This window comes from Hyperolius riggenbachi, chromosome 5 (assembly GCF_040937935.1).
Source record: "Hyperolius riggenbachi isolate aHypRig1 chromosome 5, aHypRig1.pri, whole genome shotgun sequence".
NCBI classification, from domain to species: domain Eukaryota; kingdom Metazoa; phylum Chordata; class Amphibia; order Anura; family Hyperoliidae; genus Hyperolius; species Hyperolius riggenbachi.
Window position 1 is genome coordinate 329748971 of NC_090650.1, and position 21934 is coordinate 329770904.

Sequence of the window (21934 nt, forward strand, 5' to 3'; positions counted from 1 at the left end):
CATTTGAAGAATGGCACTCCTTCTCTCCAGACTGGCAGCAGACTCTATAGCGGACTGTGTCAGCAATCATATCAAAATAGATGCAGTCCAACAGAATGTGAACTCTGCATTAGGTGAAACTCCACAGTTTTAACAAGAAGGTAAACCCTGCAGTTCAGCTCTATACATTGCCAAGAATAATGGCAAGCCTTATTTCAACTCCCTTATATGTCAACATGTAAAACATGGGCAAGCAAATCACAGTTATTCCACACCATAAAAAAGGCTGGAAATATGGGAATGCTCAGGTCTGCTGACAGTCAGACCTAGTCTCATAAGTCAATACACAGATAAAGGCAAGCGTAACATCCAGGGGCGCATCTAGGTATTATAGAGCCTGTGGCAAACCCTGAAATTGTGCCCCCACCCCTGGTCGGAGCCCCTTTTCCCTCTAAAAACTGCGTCCTCTCTCGTGTACATGTGTTATGGTTGCCGGTGTTTTTTGGCTCGGTATATGGCTGAAGTTACTTTTCTGGAAATATCTCTTATTTCCTCTCTGTCCTCTTTACACTAAGCCAAGTGAGCCCTACATACATAAATGAAGTAGCCATGTTCTCCAGAATTGATCTGAGTTCTGAGTGACAGGGAGGCATGGGGCATAGCACAGGGGCAGACATGGTGCCCATGGTGCTGTGGCGCCCATGGCATGAGCCATGCCTGCACCCCTCTAAATACGCCTCTGGTAACATCCCACTGTCAGCAATGGCAAGTCCCATAATCATATATCCTAATTTCACACTTGGCAAGAACCTTTACTTTGGCTTTTGGTGACACGATGTTCAGCAGTTCCAGAGATGGCATAATAATATTATAATATCAATTTAAAAAGGAAAGCACCCTGTACCCTGTGACCACTAGAAGCCGACACTCCATAATGGTATGTAAAACACCTTTTCACTGGATTAAAATATATTTTATTTATTGAAGCATCAGACTAATTAAGCTTATATTTGATTTTGAAACAGATAAAATGCTCAACAACAAGAATCATGCTGTGGATTTGGTGAGTAAGATAAAATAGAGAGATACTATATGTGTTTATACTTGCATTTGTGAAAATTAGTAGCCATTAGTTTACATGTATTCAGTTCTTAAAGGGTATCTGCAGGGGTGTAACAAGGTGCATCCCCCGCCCACAAAACTGTCCAGGGCCTCCCAACAGATTCCCCTCCTTACCCTACCCCCCAGGTGGCCAGTGACGCTGGTATCACCCGACCCCTCCTCCCTGCTGGCATTAGTGCAGCGGGCTATGTGACTATATTTATCTGATCCCAACATCTCATATCTCTTCCTCCCGGGAGCCACTCACTCTGTGCTGCATACACAGCTCCCAGTGTCACGTGATTGGGAGCCATGTATGCAGCACGGAGTGAGTGGCTGTTGTGAGGAGGAAGAGTAGCCGCGAGGCATCGGGATCAGGTAAATATAGTCACATGGATCTGCTGTACTAATACTCTGTTAGGGCCCGTTTCCACTAGAGCGAATCCGCATGCGTTGTCTGCATGCGGATTCGCATAACCAATACAAGTGGATGGCCCTGTTTCCACTTGTCAGTTTTTTCCTGCGTTTTTCTGTGCAGGATTTTTCTGCACGGTAGAGCCTGCAGAATTCGCCTGCGTGTGGAATGCAGGCGATTCGCAGGCTATGTATTTGATAGGGAAAACGCACATGCGTTTTTTTCCGCGATTTCGCGTGCAAATTCGCATAAATAGTAAAGTAAATTGAACCAGGCAGTGACATGGTTAAATTCGCATGCAAAATCGCGGCAAAAAACGCACGCGGAATCGCATCCGCATGCGAATTCGGCAGCGGTGGAATCCTGGCGATTCGCACCGCACTAGTGGAAACGAGCCCTAAGGTGGGTAGGAGGAGGAGCATGCCCTCTACCTCACCATCCCAGGGGTTGCGGGTTATTGTTACATACCTCACAACTTTTTGAGATGAGAAAAAGGGACACTTAAGCCTCACCCCTGCCACACCCCTGACCACACCCCCACCACGCCTCTAGTCACGCATACCATAAAAATTTCATAAGAAAATATGTTGTTTTATAATTCAAACCACACTGGTCCTTTCTATCCTGGTTCATTTTCCTTCATAATAACATTTTAAAATTAGTAATATATCAATTTAAAGGATGGGAATAAAGTTTAGAGTCAATCAAACACATTTTTAGTATAGAAATGTATATATTTATATAGAAAGAGGGACAAAGTCCTGAAAGAGGGACAAATGAGGGTGATACAGGGACAGGGCTTCCAAAAAGGGACTGTCCCTCCGAAAAAGGGACAGTTGGGAGCTATGTTGTTATGCCCCTTGATATATGAACTGACATGTGACATGATGAGATAAACATGTGTATGTACAGTCTCAAGCCTACATAGTACTATCCTGTGTTCCTTTTTTCTTTTTCTCGCTGTAAGGGCTTAATTTACAGCTCTGAATATATCTTGACTCAATTTAGCTCTTCAAAATTCTATGAAAAAATGTCTTCTTTTTATGCTGCCTGCCTCTATTGGAGAGATTTATATTTCTCCTCTTAGGACAGGGATTGAAGGGAATTCTCCTATATGGAGACACTAACAGCAATAAAAAGTTCTAACCTCTTTTTAAATGCCATCAAAAACTATTTTCCTGGAGTTGGACAGCAGGAGCAGTTGATATAATCATTAATTACAGATCACTGTATCACTGATGTAATATGTGATCTTTTCATTTTTAAAGGTTCTGTTTTGATTGGGATTTATTTAAAAAAATAAAAAAAAATAAACAGCTTCCATTTTTTCACCCTGTCAGGTCCCCTTTAACTGGGTGTATCTCTGATGTGAAATCTGTTTCTAAAGCTGTGGGTGTGATCTCCGAACCTTGGAGAGTAGATGAAAGCACATCTAGTAATGCATTCTGCTGTGCTACATGTTGAGACAGATATACTTTGATTTTAGAGGTGTGGGTCCATCATTTTTTGAACAGGCTCCCATTCTAAATGCAAGCAGCATAGCATCATGGATTATCTCCCCACCCTGCACCTCAGGCACTTTTCTGAGTGCGCATTTTTTTCTTTTCATAATTCTATGTTCCAGACAGGCTTTAAATGTGCCTTCCACATAGCTGAAAAGGCCTGGTCTGTAAAATGACCCTTCTAAAGTCATTGAGAATGTTCACTGATCACCGGTGACATGTAGTTTCACTGCTTCATATAACATATGTCTATTATTTAACCCCTTCACTGCTACAGGCTCCACACTACTTGTGTGTCTTGATTATATATGAAAACAAAGGCCAGGTAGAAAAAAGTTACTTTTTACCTACTGCAGTTTTTATGCAGTTTGCTCACTCCATCTATTTACCCACGATATAATTCCCACACTCTTCTGAAAGCAAGGTTTCCACATATGTGTGATTTTTTTTATGTTACATGTCAGTGTGGGAATCTTCTTGTCGTTTTTAGAGGACAGTGTAACGCTCCTTGCTGAAATGGTTGTGTTTTGACAGGTTGTCAGAGAGGCCGGTTACGGTGTATCACAGCAGGATTATCAGTGTAAACTTTCAGCATACAAGAGATTAGCTCGAGTGCAGACAAGAGATTCGAGTGTATGCTTCTTTACTTGTAGGAATTGGCCCACAAAATGCTGAATAGCGCTGCACATCAGGGCTGGGCCGAGGCGACAGAGGCTCCAGCCTCAGGGCGCAGTGCAGGAGGGGGAGCACAACTCACTCAATAGCAATCGGTGTGTGACAGCTAGGGTGGGAACTAAAGTTGAAGAGAAATCGAGAGCCCAATATGGTGTAGTATGTCAAAATTGATTGGATAAATGAAACAGTGAGATGGTAATACTCACAAACACGGGTTACCACCTAGGTAACCACTCATTAGGCAGGTGAGGAGATTAGACCTGTCCTCACTCAGGATTAAGAAGTCGCTCTCTGTAGATCGGAAGAAAGGGGGTAGATCACCCCTCCACCTGGGGTGGACTCAAATATATTGGTAGGTGAACAGAGGCGCCAGAAGGATAAAAGTACATAACATTTTAAAAAAATTGCTGGGAGGAAGTGGTGGACTCGCCTCCGTTAAAGCAGACACCAAGGAATATAAATATATAGATATACACATTTATTGAAAATACCCCAAAGATGCAACGCGTTTCGCGGGTACAGCCCACTTCTTCAGGCAATAAGCAGGGGATAAACAACAGCAATTCAGTTATAGCAAGCAGAGCACCTCTTCAGTTATAGCAAGCAGAGGTGCTCTGCTTGCTATAACTGAATTGCTGTTGTTTATCCCCTGCTTATTGCCTGAAGAAGTGGGCTGTGCCCGCGAAACGCGTTGCATCTTTGGGGTATTTTCAATAAATGTGTATATCTATATATTTACATTCCTTGGTGTCTGCTTTAACGGAGGTGAGTCCACCACTTCCTCCCAGCAATTTTTTTTAAAATTGTATGTACTTTTATCCTTCTGGCGCCTCTGTTCACTTACCAATATAGCTAGGGTGGGAGAGGGATGGAGAGGCGCACGTTGGTGTCTCAGCCTTTGGTGCTGGAGGACCTTGTCCCGGCTCTGCTGCACATGGCTGCATATGAAAGTGATTCTCGTGCAATAAGTAAAAAGCTTATGCAGTGCTTAACCTGGAAATATTGGGGTATTTTTAAAATAATTTGTATAGCCTTTTTATCTTTTTTATCTCTTGTAAAGTAAAGGTGCATACACACTCAAGAACAATGTCGAACGCAAGGATGAGATCATGATCCCTCAGTTGACAGTTCTGGGCTGAGTACTGTGCAGACATGTTGTTTGCCTAGAGGCTAGCAACGCATACTGTTACTTATTATTATGGAGGAGGAGGGCGATGCATGACTGAGTAGAAGGAGTAAAAAGGAGAAAAAAATGCCCTCTGCCTGCAATCAGCCCAAGATGATCCAGCACTCTGAGTCTCTTGGCACCACACAGGGACAGAAAGACTACCTGATTGAGTCAGTTAGAGATCCACCAAGACAAATAGAATGCCTCATCAAAGTGATCAATTGATGATGCGTTAGTGCGTTCTCTTCTTTGTGTCCTACAGAATACTGCTCACTGATTAGCTGCCCATCATCCCTCCTCACCTTCCCATAGATTAAGGCAAGCTGCTTGGCTAAAACCAAGTAGCGCGTCTGTACAGTGCTCATTCTCATAACTGTCATCCTAAATATCAGTTAACAATCACTAAAGGTGATAGAAATTGATCATATGTACAAGGTTTTAGTTTTGGCAATCAATCAGAGTTAAAGTAATCTGCTTCTAAAAAGGAGTTTGTGCAGAGATGAAGCTGGGACTTTGTAAAGAAATGTATTTCTGGGTTTGAAGACTAGTCCAATCTTTGGCCATTGACTATTCATTATTTCTTTGCTTGATGTCAGAGTACAAAGTCAAAGGGTTACCAAACATTTACAAAACCTGCACTCTACTTCTGACCCTTATCTTTAGTGCCAGGAAGGCTTCCTCCATTATCCCACATTCCACACCTAACTAGCAAGTAAGAGATAGACAAAGATACAGCCAGAATGCATTAAACAAAATGAGAGAATCACCATACTCACATTACCTGAATGATCCTGGTGTTACATGAAACCAGTCATTCTGGTTCTGGGCAAATCCAGTGCCACAAGGTAGGCATACAAATTACAGAGGACTTGAAGGTGAGGGACAGTAACTTTCAGCACTTAGCAATTGAAAAATTACTAAAAAGTAGGGGGGGGGGAATTCATATAAAGCTTTTGAGTAATTTCTTGATTGCTAAAGGCTTTAAAGGTATTTTATTGGTAAGGGTTGGAAATATATCCTTGGAGAAAACGCAGCAGAAAAGTTAATAGGATACTTTCTGCAATGAAGATCAATGGATATGTTGATGGATCTTACTTCAAGTATAAAATCCGTTCAGACGTGTCAGTTTTCAACGTATCCATTATCTCCACTGCGGTAGTAGAACACAATGTCCTAACCGGAACCACTTTTCAGCGTGCATTTGATAAAGGTGCCCATTGAAAAGGGCGCAGGAATAACCCTATTGGTATAGGATAACTTAACCTTGCCCTACTATTACACAGAACACTGCCCTGGTGGTGCCTAGTCTTAATTCCCCAGTGCCTAATCTAACCCCACCAACCTCACCCCAGCTTACCTTACCCTCTCCTGGTTGGCATCTAACCTTCACAACCACCCCATGGGCATTTAGCCGTAACCTCCCATTCCTTCCCATGGGTGCCTAACTTTAACCCCCAGCATCCTGTTGAAAAGGGCACCCGCTAAAACAGGATGGGCTTCACAAAGCGGTGCTAACCTACTTAGCATTTCTAAAGTCTTTAGACGTGCTAACCAGGGTGCTAAGTAGGTTAGCACCGGATTTCTCAATCAGAAAGCGCGCTAACTTTGCGCGCGCAAAGTTTTATGCGCGCTAAGTCCCATAGGCTTTAATGGGCACTTCGTGCGGAGCGCCCTGCGCAGTGCACGTGTAAAGTTTTACGTGCGTAAAGTTTTACACGCATAAAGTTTTATGCGCGAAAATCTCGTTTAGACGTGCTAAGGGGGTTTTCACAGGCATGCTAACAGTTAGCACCGCTTTGTGAATCAAGCCCGATGTCTCTTACGTTCTTTACAGCTGCTCCAATTTTTCTGGGCTCTGTATATGTTATGTATACCAACAGGGGTGTAACTAGACTTAATAGGCCCCCCTGCAAAAATAATAGCATGGGGCCCCCTTTGTCCACGATCCCCACGTGATCGGGAGTCGGCAACGGCAACAAAGAGTGTTCTGATGTGAAGCAGCGTCTGGAAGCAGGAAAAAATTACACACTCCTGCACACAGTTTTTGTGAGTGAGTGGGGAGGTTTCTTTGCTAATTGGCTGCACTTGTAGTTGGGGAGAGGGAGGAGGAGGGGCCCCCAAAGCCTCTGAGACCCTCGGCGATGGCAGGGGTCGCAGGGGTGATTGCTATGTCCATGCCAGGGGCGTGACTAAAAAAATCACTGGGCCCCCTGCAAAACTTTGGATGGGGCCCCCTCCTCCCCCCCCCCCCCCCCACCCCACTCGCTTTCTGCACAGGAAAACTGAGAACCAATGTTATTCAATTGGCTAGTGCACACTTGAATGTGTTTTCCCCATGCAGATAAAAACAGACAGCAGTGAGGCACTGCAGGCATTTTCTCTATCATTACACTTGCTTCTGTAATAAAACACATACAGACACACAAGGGGGTTGATTCACAAAGCTGTGCTATGCATTTAGCATGCAAAGTGACGCGCGCAAAAGTTTGCACGCCTAAAGATTCAAGTGCGCACGCAGCCGAAGGTTGTCGTGCGGTAATGCGCACACTTTGCCGAGTTAAACGCACGCTAACCTTTACGTGCGCAAACCTTTGCGCGCGTCACATTGGCTTGATTCACTAAGACAAATAGCCTTATCAAAGTTAAAATGCTTTATCAGAATAGCATAGCGAACTTATGCCTGCTAATTGGCAATAACCAGAGCTCCACTCGTCCTGCCCGGAGCCCCAGCAGGTTCATAGTGCTTGTTATGCTACTCTGATAAGGCATGCTAACTTTGATAAGGCATGCTATTTGTCTTAATGAATCAAGCCCTTTGCTTGCTAAATGCATAGCACGGTCGTGCTTAAGTATTAGCACGGTTTTGTGAATCAACCCCATGGTGTGCAGAAAACTCATACAGAAAGGAATGTGCTCCCAGCCTCAGCTTTTTATTACACTCTCTCTGTCCACCTCCAATGGAGCAGGACTCATGGCTGTGTATTCTCCTCCAGCATCACTACAGGGCACAGCACTTGGGGAGGGGTATAAAGCCTCAGGGTAGAGCAGCACGGTACACAAGACCCTGCTGAACACTGAATAGGGACTGTCTACAAATCTTTGTCTGCAAAACTTTGTATGATTCATTATGCATGGCTGAGCAGATGCAGTTAATAGAAAAAATGGGTGGAGAGCAGAAAGTTTTTTTCTCTCCATGCCCTTAGTTGTCAGTCTCTCAGGACAGGGAAAAGAAACTTCTCCCCCCACGGGGCCCCCTGCAGCTTCGGGCTGCCCTGCGGCTACATCCCTTGCATGGTCTATTGTAATGCCCCTGTATACCGACAGACACAACCATAGACAACCAAAGCCTATAGAGATGGTCTACATCCATTCTCACTAGTTAATTTGAATTAGATATGGAAGGGTGGAGGCTAGTGAATGGTATGTAGCTCGTGAAGCAAGGTGAAACATTTGCATCAGGCGCAGAGATTTCAGGGGCAGCATTTTTGTACTGTGTGTACCTTCCTGAGGAGGAATGGAGTGGCTGAGGGTGAGAAGTTTGTTTGTCACAGACTCACAGCCAGCATGCTGTGAAAGAACTAATAAAACAAATAAAATATCGTTCCTTGAAAGGTTTGTCACCCCAACACCTTCAGAACAACCTCAATCTAGATGGACTGACAGATCACAACTTAGGCCTTGAATCCATGGTCCTCAAATATAACCATGATGTCTCAGCCGCTTTTGACTCCATAGCTCCCTTAAAAATGAAACGTTCCGCACCATTACATCATGCTCGCTGGTTGGACAACTCTGTCAAGAAACTAAAGAAACAGGGACGCAGACTGGAATGACAGTGGTGCAAACATCAGTCCCCTGAAGACAATCTTTCCCTAATTGCTCACCTGGAAAAATATCAAACGCTGATCAACAAAAAGAAGTCCTTATTCGTGTCTCACGGGATTGCAAATGCAGCCAACAGACCTGCCCAACTTTTCTGCATGGTTGACAATCTCTGCAATCTATCTTGCCGGAATCCAGCGTTAGACCTTCACAGGACCTGTACGAGAAATTTGCCCACTTTTTCTCAGACAAAGTCTCCTCCATACGATCTGCCATACAATTCACAGCCCTGGAAACCTATGCAGAACCATATAATGGATGCAAAAATAGCCTACCACCATGGTCTGATTTCAAGGTTACCACTGGAAAAGACATCTTGGATATCCTCTCAAACCTTCGCCAGACTACCTGCGATCTGGACCCTGTCCCCACTAAGTTTATGTTGAAATGCTCTGAGCTATTTATACCGGCATACCACAAAGTAGTCAACGGCGCCTTACAAGAAGGGTGGTTTCCCTCTTGTCTGAAAGAAGCAATCGTCAGGCCACTACTCAAGAAACCATCCTTAGACCCAGACACTTTAAATAGCTACAGACCTGTCTCAAACCTCCCCTTTCTGGGGAAAATTATTGAAATGGCTGTCTACCTCCAACTTGAAGCCAGGCTCTCCAGAAACAGCATCCTTGACCCTTTTCACTCTGGCTTGAGGAAATATCACAGCTTTGAAACAGCCCTCACCCAGATTTGCAATGATCTGCTCATGGCAAGAGACAAAGGCCAATGTTCCATCCTGATTTTGCTCTAACTCTCAGAGGCTTTTGACACAATTGATCATGAAATCTTGCTTAACAGGCTACAAGAGTACTGTGGCATAGATGGCATTGTTCTCCAGTGGTTCAACTCCTTCCTGGCTGGCAAAACACAAAGGGTAGCCTTAGGGCCCTTCCTCTCCAACCCTGTACCACTAAAATATGGTGTACCCCAGGGCACGATATTATCCCCTTTACTTTTCACCATATACATGCTGCCACTTGAAGAAATCATACAAAAACATGGCCTGACATATCATTGCAACGCTGATGACACCCAGCTATATTTGTCATTCAAACCTGGCGTTACAACCACTACTCCACAAATAAATGCATGTTTAGCTGAGCTTCAGGAGTGGCTAAATAATAACTGGCTAAAACTTAATGCTGACAAAAATGAGGTTCTTGTTATCAAAGGTCAGGGCTCGACAGCAAAGCAGCCCCAGTCTCAACCAACACCGCTAAGGATAGGGAGCTCGGACCTGAACAACTCAGACTGTCTGCGCAGCCTGGGAGTACTGATTGATGGGAAATTAAGCTTCAGGAATCAAATCTCAGCTGTTGTGAAACAATCCTTCTTTCACCTAAGGAATATTGCAAAGATTAAACACCTCATTCCTTCAGAGGATCTTCAAACCCTAGTTCATCACATCAAGGTTGGACTACTGCAATGTTCTCTACACAGGCCTTCATAAGAAAGACCTACGCCGCCTGCAATTAGTACAGAATGCCACCGCAAGGCTGTTAACAAACCAACCCTGCCATTGCCACATAACACCAACCCCGTGTTCACTCCACTGGCTACCGATAAAATGGAGAATTTTGTTTAAGATTGGCTTACTGACAATCAAATCCTTGCACAATCTGGGCCCTGGATACCTAAAGGACTTGCTGCAACTGCATCACATCCCCCACAATCTTAAATCAAAAGGATATAACACCTTGGTCACCCCCAGAGTCCACCTCAAAACCTTTGGAGACAGAGCCTTCTGTCATGCTGCCCCTACACTTTGGAACTCCCTGCCACACTCAATCAGGACAGCTCCATCCCTGGAAGCATTTAAGTCTAAACTGAAAACCCAACTCTTCAGTCTGGCATTCATGAACACCAGACTATCTCCTCTGTAACACAGTCCAGCCTGCAACCCTGTATTGATCTGAGACACAGCTATGCGCTTTGAGTCCTATGGGAGAAAAGCGCTTTACAAATGTTATTGTATTATTATTGTATTGTATTGTGTTGAGCTGCAGCATGTCATGCGAGAACATTAAATGAAGCAGAGTAAATTGTCGGGTGCTGTGCGAGTATTCCAAATCAGGGGGTGGGGGCGCATCCTCACAAGTTTGCCTCAGGCAGCAAAAAGTCTAGAACCGGCCCTGATGAGGGCACAGATCTCTGGAGAAATCTGTATCTAAATATCAGGAAAAATCTTATCCCCATATACTTTATTATCCAGATTAGACAGTGTCTAATTTTGCAGTTCAGCCACTTGTTTCTCTTTTGATTCAGAAGCTTGAATCAATTAGAATGGGGCAATGAACTGTGATAGAAAAAGGATGATATTTACTTTAATGAAATGTTGACATGCACCACATTTTCACAGTTAAATACAGTAACATCAAGAGCTGTCTGGCCAGCATTGTTCAAAGTTTACTCTAAGGCAGTTATTTATAAGAAACATACTTCTATAAATAAAGAAGTGCAAATGATACATTTACAGAGTGTCATCAGACAATAGAACTAATTACATTTCCACTCTCATTTTTTTCATAAAGCTGTAACTGTTGTATGCATTGCACATTGTATGTATATTTAACAGGCATGATAGCATCTACTTTTTTCAGTTAGCATTTCATACAATATAATAAATATTTGAATCCATGCAACAAGTGTTGCGTCTGGTGCTTATAACTATGAGGGTATTTGTTTTTCAGTGCATAATAATAGGAATGTACAAAGTACTTTCTACAATCAGCATTCATCAGCATTCATTGAGCATGTTTGACAGATCATATTTATGCTTCAGTCAGAGAAACTAACTGAACTGGCTGAGCTGCTTTTAAGGGAGTGTCCTTTGTCTCTCAGACCAGGAGTATCTGTCAGTATCAGCTTTCTTGCATGTGGCCATGTTACCAGCATAGCCGGCCTTTGATATGAGCGACTGGAGCGGTCGCTCAGGGCGCAAGCTTCCAAGGGGGCGCCTATAGCTGGTTCCCTATACTGAGGGAACCTACACCTGATTTCCTATACTGAGGGCACCTATAGCTGGCTACCTTTACTGAGGGCACCAACATCTGGCTACCTATACTGGAGGCACCTACGCCTGGCTACCTATGGGGGGGGATGGAGACCTTCAACCGACTTCCTATACTGGGGGCACCTATGCTTGGCAACCTATATTGAGGGCACCTACACATGAGATCCTATACTGGGGGCGCCTATACCTAGCTACCTACCTATACTGAGTCTGAGGGTGTTTTAGGGGGGGTGCACTGTGGCTATAACGCGTGGTGCAAATTGTCGGTGCTGTGCTATCATTCTAAATGGGGAGGGGGCTAACTGTCCCTCTGATTGTTTTTATTAATATCCCTGAAAGGTTCTAGCCTTCATTTTTAAGTGTATTCAGGATAATGCACTCTTTCCATCAATTCGTGGTTATTAATAGTATTTTTCTATTATACATACGTGACGTGTTGTGGAGATCTGGGCATTTGGCGTGATGTGTCACGTCAAAAAGGTTGGGAACCCCTGTCCCAGGAGAAAAGGGGAATTCCATATGGGCCTGTGTGCATGTGTGTATATGCACGTGGGAAGAGGATGAAGGGAGGCACAAAAATCAGGTTTCGCTCAGGGCGTTGTAAAACCTAAGGCCGGCCCTGGTTACCAGTTTCTAAAGTCTGCAGAATAATAATTCACAAGTTCTGTTACCGGTAATTCCATGCATTACAAGTTCTCCTTTCTTCCTGTAGATGGTGGAAAGATAAGCAGAGGCACCCCGAAACAGCAAATATTTGTTGGATCTGAGTTGTTCACTGGCTCCTGTCTCAGCTGTGAGGTTTTTAACCTAACATTTTGAATATTTACCTCAGAACAGAAGAGGGAATGCTCTGGGTCCTCCAGAGGATTTCCTGCATCCTCCTCCATCAGGCTGTTCAAGCCCAGAGATCCCTGAAGATCCTGGACATGCGGCTGCTATGTGCCAGCAGAAAATGTTGATCATGATCTGGCCCGTGCTACTGTGCAGGAGCAGATGGTTTGTGCATGCGCAGTAGCAGGACCTGATCAATTTCGGCTTTTTCCGCCAATGCCCAAGTAGGTCCGTGCTACTGCATATGCACGAGCCATCGACAACAGTTTGTCTTTCTGGGGGACACAGCACTGGACCAGCCCAATGGAGTACATTGGGGGAAGCCTCTGGAGGAGTCTACAGGTCGAGGTAGGGCTTCTTGGTGCACGCCGCGTGCTGCATATCATCCCAGTTTGGCGCAGCTATAGCAAAGCTATAGTCCCGGCCTACGATTGTTGGACCCTGAATTATTTCTCCCTCCAAGTTGCCACAACTCGGAGGGGAAATAGTAATTAATGCTGCCCGGTATTTTTAACGACAGCTGGGTGAGCCGTCATTCAACTCACCGTGTGGCAAAGTGCCATGAACACCCTACAGGTAACCTTTAAGGTGCCCATTAACAATGTGATGTTAAGCAAAGGATTGTATTATCGATAAGATCATTTAGATCAAAAGAAAATATTGTATTTAATTAAACCACAGCACTAAAGAATCCAAATTAAATTATAGACTTTAATAGGGAATTCAGATACACAAAAATCAATTAAAAAGAGTTTGGGGTAGACAGCCGCACATTGAGTGGTTGATAAATGTAAATATAAGTAATCAAAACTACACAGATGGAGTGAAATGAATATAAAAATACCAAGGTAATCAAATAAATAATTTAATTCTGTTATGTTCAAATTAGGCAAGTAAGTCCTGTGCATAGTGCAATGCAGCAATTATTGAATCCAATAAAACTAAGGCTCGGCTCCCATTTGTTCAGTTTTTGCAAGCGCCACTCTGCGCAGGAAGGATGTCCTATTGTTATAGTAGGATCCACTTCCATTGGTTACAAAAAAAATGGATCCGAACTTGCATCACTTTTCTGGACAAGCGGATGCATTGCCCATAACCACCTAAGGTACAACACATCTGCCCTCAGACGTGAACGCAGCGGTAAAGCTGAGCAGATCAGACCCAGAACTGTCAGCTCTGCTCTGTGGCGAACGGATCCACCCTAAATGGAAACCGAGCCTTCAGGTACCTATATACTACGCAGATTTTCCACCGATATACAGTAGATTCGATCACTGTGATTGAATCTGCTGTGAAATCATTAACGCAAGTGTTGACCGATCGACTGATTTCCATCCGAAATCGATCGATTCAGTCGATCTGTCCAGGCGTAAAATGTTGCTCAATTGCTGGCGGCATGGGAGCGCGTTGTTAGCGGCCTCGATTCGGCAACGACTGACGCAGCAATAATCTCACCTATCCCGCTTGCCCGAGTCCCCAGGTCTGTGCTGTCCCTTTCTCCGGCTGGCCTTCTTCTCCATCTCCTCTTCACTTTCTGTCCCGTCCTGTGAGAAAGGGAAGTTCAAACAGTAGAGCACCCTCTACTGTTTGAACTTCCGCTTGTCACAGCATGGGACAGGAAGTGAAGAGGAGATGGAGAAGAAGGCCAGCCGGAGAAAGGGACAGCACGGACCCAGGGACTTGCAGCGGCGGACAGGTAATATCATTGCTGCTGGCTGGGGGAGACCAAATGGGGGCGGCTAGCAGGCGGCAGCTCCCCAGGTTGTGAATCGATTTCATGCTGAAATCGATTCAAAATCTATGTGCAGTGTATGGGCAGCCAATAGATACCTCTCTGATCAAATTTGATCAGAGAGAGATCTATCTGTTGGTCGATCTGGTGGCAATCGACCAGTGTATGGCAGCCTTTACAGCTCAAGAGAACGTGCACTCTGCAAACAATAAATACATCTGAGGTATCTGAGGTACAGAAACAGAAATTAGGGCATCCACTGGTACTGAAGTAGATACTGATAAGTGCACTATGCAAACAATAAATCAGTTACCTAATAACTAAATGAATCTGAGGTAGTAGGAGAATTATTCAGCTATTAGGTTACAGATTTATTGTTTGCATAGTGCACTTATCAATATCTACCTCAGTACCAGTACCAGTTTCTGTACCTCAACTACCTCAGGTGTATTGTTTGCACAGTGCATCTTATCATAAGCTATATGTTTTATTGGCTTAATTAATTGTTGCATTGCATATTGTACAGGACACTATACTTACCAATTTGAGTGCAATAGAAGAAAATTATTTATTTGAGTATCTTTATATTTTGATGTTTATTAGATTTGAGCTTTTTTGATTACTTTATTTATATTTATCAACCATTCAATGTGTAGCTGTATACCCCTATCTTCTTTTTAATTGATTTTAGTATATCTGAATGTATAAATAAAGTTTATTGCTTCATTACTTAGGCATATTTTGCTTTTTCTATGGATGTCTTTTTGTTTATTGAGTTTGTCTACCATCTATGATGCACTGTATACAGATTCTCTTGTTTTTGTTTTCAAAACAACGATTACCGTCAGAATTTGCCTGGCAGAATCTGGCAGGATGGATTAGGCAAAATGCCCAACCACCATCATTTGTTATTATCTTTTCTGGTCGTTAGGCAACATTTTACACAATGATTATCTGACGATCTGTCACTGTTTGGGCTTGCAGGTGTGTGTGGAAGGTCGCACCATTCACATGCAAAATAGCCTGAACAGCTATTTTGCATGCGAATGGTGCGACCTTTCGCGTGCACCGGTGCAGCTGTGTGCAGTTATAATGCGTGATCTGCATTCCGTTCGCGTGATCTGCAGTGATATCACGTGATACTGATGTTTATCACATGATATCCCACCTTTGCACGCAAAGTCACTAAATCGCGCATGAAATCGCGTGCAAAAGCGCTTATCACAGCAGTGATAAGCGGTGTCACGCTTTAGTGAATCGAGCCCTTTGTGTGTTCATAACAATATTAATAATGCGTGTGTATGCACTTTTAGATATTCGACCCTGCTTTTCTTTTATCGATAACATATTTCTCTATGATTTTATCTCTGCTACAATAAGTTGGCTGAATAAGAATAAAAGAATAAGAATTTAAACAAAAAACATGCCATTCTATTAAAGGGAATGTATAATGATCATTTTATATGTATACATTTTTAAATTGTTTAGCCATGAGTGAAAATTTGATGTGTTTGGTATTATACTTTCCCAGGTCAATAGCGTGCCCATTTGAAGCAAATTATATGTTAGGGCCCATTCACACTTGAAAGCGCAAGTTTTGCGGGAGTGATTTTTCAGCGGAAAAATCACTGAACACTGCAGCGATTTTTCCGCGATCGAGTTTAGCGCTTCTATAGCACTGAAAGGCGATCGGCGGGAAATCGCCTGAAAATGGTGCAATTTTGGGCAATTTGCTGCGATTTACTTCAATGGGAGCGTTTAATGATGGATCCCGAACACTGTCGGTAAAAGCCCCCCCAAAGCGTCCATGTGGACCAGCCCTAAGAAAATGTATTTAGCCATACGAGGCCAGTGTCACCAAATCCCTACATGTATAGATGCCTGTACCCGGTTACCGAATCAGCCTTCTGTCTCTGTACCTTATCTGCTCGTGTGTTGCCGACCTGGCCTGCCCGGCCCTCCAGGCTGTCACTCATCCCTTGAGTGTTCAGTCTGTCTGTACAGTGGCCTCTACTCCTCTGGAGTCCCCTGACTGCAGTACAGTCTATATCAGATCACCAAGTATCACTGGTTGCCAGGTTCTATCTATCCCCTCTCTCAAGGAGATACGTTAGTTCCTGCACAGCCGAGGGCCACCTGCCCCTCAGGTGGTCACTGGCTGAGCTGCCTGTGTCTCCCGCCTCACGGGAGATAGCCTACAGTTACACCAAACACTTACACTTCATTAGGTGTCCTGAGGTTAGTCATACTTGTATTATTGGTGATTCTTCAGATCATCCATAATCAAGTATACATCTGTATTATTGATGATTCTGCAGATCATCAATAATCAGATTCTCTCTGTGTGCTGACACCAATCGTTACACTGAGCTATCTAATTGCTGTTGGACACTTGAAAAGGAGGGGAGTGTGTAGAAGTACTTTAACTACCTGAAGTCCACCTAACGCCAATGGCCATGACCAAGGCGGCAGCCCCAGGACCGCCTAACGCCAATTGGCATCAGCTCCGCCATCAGTCTCCCAGCTGCGATTGCCACTAGGAGACTGTTAGACGGGCGAAACCGATGTCTATTTACTCCATCCACGATCCACGGCAGCGCTGTACATGACTGTCCATCTGGGGGAGACAGGAGCGATCCGCTGTCATAGGCTGAAGCCTATGACAGTCGATCGCTATGATTGGCTGGCAGAGGGACGGAGGGAAGGACTGGTAGAGAAATAAAAAAAAATAGTATTATTTATTATAAAATAAAACAATAAAATATTTACATTAAAATAAACAAACATGCCGGCAGGGCAAAGACCCCACCAACAGAGAGCTCCGTTGGTGGGCAGAAAAGGAGGGGGGAGAATCACTTGTGTGCTGAGTTGTATGGCCCTGCAGCGAAGCCTTAAAGCTGCAGAGGCCTATTTAGCAAAAATAGCCTGGTCACTAGGGGGGTTTAAGCCCAGGGGGGTCCTCAAGTCCTAAACCATTCTCTCAGTTGAGGAACTGCAGTGACATATAGTAGAATGTAGTAAATTACCCAGGACACCCACTTTACATGAATTATCCTGGTTTCAGCAACAGAACACTTCCTATAGCCTATACATTGCTGTGTGTTAATATGTAACCCTGCCCTCCCTGTGATGTTTAGCCTAGGCTTATTATTATGCAGAATTTTCCTTCCAATGCACTCGGGGAGACCAGGGCCCATATGCAATTCAGTTTTTCTCCAGAGTTTTCTCCTAGGTGATAGTTTCACAACTTGTCATAAAATGCCTTTTAAGCAACCAGCAAGCAAGAAAATGCTCAAAATGGAATAGGCTAGTACTTTTTCTCATCTTTTGTGTACTTTTTCAATTGTAAAATGCAGAAAATTTAATTTAAAGAGAAGATGAAAATTATCTCCTAGGAGATAACTCAGGTGAAAAAGTGAATTGCATTTGGGCCCAGGTGTTGTTTCTGCTCACTATGGAACACACAACAAAACAAACTTTCCACATTGATGCACCTGCCAACAGTATAGATGTTCCCAACTGTGATAAATTTCAGAATTTAAATCATGGTTAGGAAATATTTTACAGTGGATAAACACTGACTAAATAATGTATAAATGAATATTGTAGAAAATAAGTGATTTTATTAATTACATTCTATTCAGTAAAGTTGCATGGTAATGCTGGTAATGTACACTTTAAAACAAATTCCATTATATAACTTCAACATTCATTTTCAGTACAAAACTAAGGTAACAGTATCTTTGCTAATGCTTAGATACAGTATTTATGGACTTAAAGTAGCTGTATATTACATTAAAATCCATTGCACTAGAGCAACCAGTATTTGAAGCTATTCTTCTTAAAGGGAATCCAAGGTGAGAGGTATATGGAGGCTGCCAAATTTATTTCCTTTTAAATAATGCCAATTGCCTGGCAGTCCTCTCAGTCCTGTGTCTATAATACCTTTAGCCATAGACCCCGAACAAGCAGGCAGCAGATCAGGTACTCTGACTCAACTGACTCAGGTTTTACTAGATTAGCCATATGCTTGTTCCAGGGTTTTGCCTCAGACACTACTTATGCCAGAAGATCAACAGGCCTGCCAGGCAACTGGCATTGTTTACAAGTAAATAGATATGGAAATATATATAGCATCCTTCATATCCCTCTCACCTCGGGTTCCCTTTAACAAATGAGTTTATTGATTTTTTTTCTCCTGATTTAGCTTATTAGGTGGGAGCAGATGCTGCAAGGGATGAACAGTAGCAGGAGTCGGATACAGTACATTACACTGCACAGATTAATAAGTCTGTGTCCAGCAGCAGAGGACATCTGCAGTAGTCTCAGCTATGATGATGAATGCTAATGTCTATTTTATGTAAACAAAAGCTTTCACACACTCTTGTGTGAAATAACTGTCTGCTTACGGGCCGTCACTCCCACATTCAGCATCGAGCTGTAAATATGACATGCAAAAACACGTTGATACAAAACTATTTTATACATCGTATTTAACTACTCCTCAAAACCTGCCCAAAAAAAAATCACAGCTAAAAGTTTGTTCCCAGACATCAGGTTTTTATGTCTTGACAAGCCTTCAACAGTCAATGGGGTTGATTCACAAAGGTTACTTATTTTCACCTTAACTGTAAGAAGTGCTAATGCACGAGTTAAACAAATAAGGAGAGATAATTCATGAGATAAATAGATAAGGAGGGTTAAACCATGAGTTATGTCAAATAAGGAGAGCTAAACCATGAGTTATGTCAAATAAGGAGAGCTAAACCATGAGTTATGTCAAATAAGGAGAGCTAAACCATGAGTAATGTCAAATCAGGAGAGCTAAATCATGAGTAATGTCAAATAAGGAGAGCTAACCCATGAGTTATGTCAAATAAGGAGAGCTAAACCATGAGTAATGTTAAATAAGGAGAACTAAACCATGAGTGATGTCAAATAAGGAGTGCTAAACCATGAGTTATGTCAAATAAGGAGAGCTAAACCATGAGTTATGTCAAATAAGGAGAGCTACACCATGAGTTATGTCAAATAAGGAGAGCTAAACCATGAGTTATGTCAAATAAGGAGAGCTAAACCATGAGTTATGTCAAATAAAAAGAGCTAAACCGTGAGTTATGTCAAATAAGGAGAACTAAACCATGAGTGATGTCAAATAAGGAGTGCTAAACCATGAGTTATGTCAAATAAGGAGAGCTAAACCATGAGTAATGTTAAATAAGGAGAGCTAAACCATGAGTAATGTCAAATAAGGAGAGCTACACCATGAGTAATGTCAAATAAGGAGAGCTAAACCATGAGTAATGTCAAATAAGGAGAGCTAAACCATGAGTTATGTCAAATAAGGAGAACTAAACCATGAGTGATGTCAAATAAGGAGTGCTAAACCATGAGTTATGTCAAATAAGGAGAGCTAAACCATGAGTTATGTCAAATAAGGAGAGCTACACTATGAGTTATGTCAAATAAGGAGAGCTAAACCATGAGTTATGTCAAATAAAAAGAGCTAAACCGTGAGTTATGTCAAATAAGGAGAACTAAACCATGAGTGATGTCAAATAAGGAGTGCTAAACCATGAGTTATGTCAAATAAGGAGAGCTAAACCATGAGTAATGTTAAATAAGGAGAGCTAAACCATGAGTTATGTCAAATAAGGAGAGCTAAACCATGAGTAATGTCAAATAAGGAGAGCTAAACCATGAGTAATGTCAAATAAGGAGAGCTAAACCATGAGTTATGTCAAATAAGGAGAACTAAACCATGAGTGATGTCAAATAAGGAGTGCTAAACCATGAGTTATGTCAAATAAGGAGAGCTAAACCATGAGTTATGTCAAATAAGGAGAGCTAAACCATGAGTTATGTCAAATAAGGAGAGCTACACTATGAGTTATGTCAAATAAGGAGAGCTAAACCATGAGTTATGTCAAATAAGGAGAGCTAAACCCTGAGTTATGTCAAATAAGGAGAGCTAAATCATGAGTTATGTCAAATAAGGAGAGCTAAACCATGAGTTATGTCAAATAAGGAGAACTACACCATGAGTTATGTCAAATAAGGAGAGCTAAACCATGAGTAATGTCAAATAAGGAGAACTACACCATGAGTTATGTCAAATAAGGAGAGCTAAACCATGAGTAATGTCAAATAAGGAGAGCTAAACCATGAGTTATGTCAAATAAGGAGAGCTAAACCATGATTTATGTCAAATAAGGAGAGCTAAACCGTGAGTAATGTCAAATAGGGAGAGCTAAACCATGATTTATGTCAAATAAGGAGAGCTAAACCGTGAGTTATGTCAAATAAGGAGAGCTAAACCATGAGTAATGTCAAATAGGGAGAGCTAAACCATGTGTTATGTAAAATAAGGAGAGCTAAACCATGAGTTATGTCAAATAAGGTGAGCTAAACCATGAGTAATGTCAAATAAGGAGAGCTAAACCATGTGTTATGTAAAATAAGGAGAGCTAAACCATGATTTATGTCAAATAAGGAGAGCTAAAGGGTGAGTTATGTCAAATAAGGAGAGCTAAACCATGTGTTATGTAAAATAAGGAGAGCTAAACCATGAGTTATGTCAAATAAGGACAACTACACCATGAGTTATGTCAAATAAGGAGAGCTAAACCATGAGTAATGTCAAATAAGGAGAGCTAAACCATGAGTTATGTCAAATAAGGAGAGCTAAACCATGATTTATGTCAAATAAGGAGAGCTAAACCGTGAGTTATGTCAAATAAGGAGAGCTAAACCATGAGTAATGTCAAATAAGGAGAGCTAAACCATGTGTTATGTAAAATAAGGAGAGCTAAACCATGAGTTATGTCAGTCCAAAACTGTCAGTAATGTCAGATTTCTGCTACTTACTGTAAATGCCAGCAACATAGGAGAAAAGTAATTTATGGTTCATTTTACTCTGGAAGAAACGTACCTTTTATTTGTTTGTGTTTACATAAATTTCAAAATTTAGTGACAGAGATCCTTTAACCTCCTTGGCGGTTATCCCGAGCTAGAGTCGGGGTGGAAAACTGCATCTAAGAGAGGTGATCCCGACCTCTGCTCGGGGAAGCCGCCGGAGGCTGAATGCAGAGCAATGCGCGCAGAGCCACCCGGAGGATGGAGGCTTAACTGCAGCGCTGGAGCCAAAAAAATTGCACCGCTTTTAGACCCTAAAATCCGGAAAGAATCAGAACGCCAAGGGGGTTAACAAGCTATTGTCTTTCTCTGATTACACCTCTCTGACATTGTAGCTGTACTTGGTAGGTTTTAGTGCATGAGTCCCATGTAAAACTTGCAACAACGCCCCAAGCTCCTTAGTTATGCCACTGTTTAAGGACCACTGGAGCGAAAAAAAGAAAGCAGTTAAAATATTTAAGTCCATCTCCTCATGGGGGATCCTCTGGGTTTTCTTTGTTTTCAAAAGCATTTCATGAACAGCAGGTTAATTGTCAAAATAATAAGATACCAGCCAGCCTGCCAACTCACTTGCACACGATTTTGTCAGTTAGACTTAGCAACTGCCGTTCATGAAATGCTTTTGAAAACAAAGAAAACCCTGAGAATCCACCATGAGGAGATGGACTAGTCCAAAACCTGTTGGTCCTGTCAGATTTTAACATTTTTCGCTGCAGTGTTCCTTTAA

The 21934-nt window shown here is 42.6% G+C and overlaps 1 long non-coding RNA gene across 1 annotated transcript in view; it reads left to right on the forward strand.

The window, feature by feature from the left end:
- Positions 1 to 41: 41 nt before the first annotated feature.
- The window catches only part of LOC137517712 (uncharacterized), a 32229-nt gene continuing 10336 nt past the window's right edge, over positions 42 to 21934 (forward strand). The window contains exon 1 of the long non-coding RNA XR_011020634.1: positions 42 to 1042. This is a non-coding gene — a long non-coding RNA (uncharacterized lncRNA). The remainder of the gene's footprint in view (positions 1043 to 21934) is intronic.